The sequence below is a fragment of the Austrofundulus limnaeus genome, unplaced genomic scaffold (assembly GCF_001266775.1).
Source record: "Austrofundulus limnaeus strain Quisiro unplaced genomic scaffold, Austrofundulus_limnaeus-1.0 Scaffold491, whole genome shotgun sequence".
Taxonomy (NCBI): Eukaryota; Metazoa; Chordata; class Actinopteri; order Cyprinodontiformes; family Rivulidae; genus Austrofundulus; species Austrofundulus limnaeus.
In genome coordinates, this window is record NW_013952893.1 from 342401 (window position 1) to 343349 (window position 949).

The window sequence follows — 949 nt, forward strand, 5'->3', positions numbered from 1 at the left end:
TTAGTAATCAGTTTATTRAGTAGAATCTTGAGTAAATTAGTTACAGTGGGATATTATTGTGATCACTGTTTTTAAAACTGAGGCTGAGTGCATAAACTGGGCCCCTTGAAAGAATATAGATAAGGGGGGAAGGGAGACAGAGACTTGCTTGTTACCTCCTGTGCAGGAAAGGCAGCAGCAGAGGTCATGAGGTCATGGAGAAGCCGGAGTGAAAAGAAAAGGCAACAGTCTTCACCAGCCCAGACGACATCACCAGCACTGCAGCTAAGACAGAGCTGAGAGCGCCTGATTCCAGGTTGTCTGTTGTCTCTAAATGTGCATTTAAAACTTATGAATAATTCTTGTATTTTGCATTTTGCTTAACCTTTTATAATTACATTTAATAAAGGAGGGTTTGAACTTTTAAGTACTTGTATGTTCTATATTTCACCTCGTAATAGGTCAACGTCGGAGGAAATTAAACGAGCTCGGGCGGAGTGAGTAAGTTTGTGGTTGTTCGCACAACAATTGTCTGACAGGACAAGAATGGACACAAGTTCCCTGTCTGACAGGACATGTTTGAACACAAGTCCACTGTCTGACAGGATAAGTATGGACACAAGTCCACTGTATGACAGGACAAGTATGGACACAAGTACACTGACTGACAGGACCAGAATGGACACAAGTCCACTGTCTGACAGGACATGTTTGGACACAAGTCCACTGTCTAACAGGACAAACATGGACACAGTCTCATTTAGATTATTGTAATGCACTGTATACCTGCCTAACTAAAACCTCTGTTGACCGGTTACAGTCTGTGCAGAATGCGGCTGCCTGTCTCCTGACTAGATCTTCTGTTTTGTCTTGTGACTCCTGTTAATGCATTTTCATTGGCTTCCAGTTCATTATTGAGTGAAGTTCAAGATTTTGGTTTTGACTTGGCGAGCTCTGCATGGTCAGACAC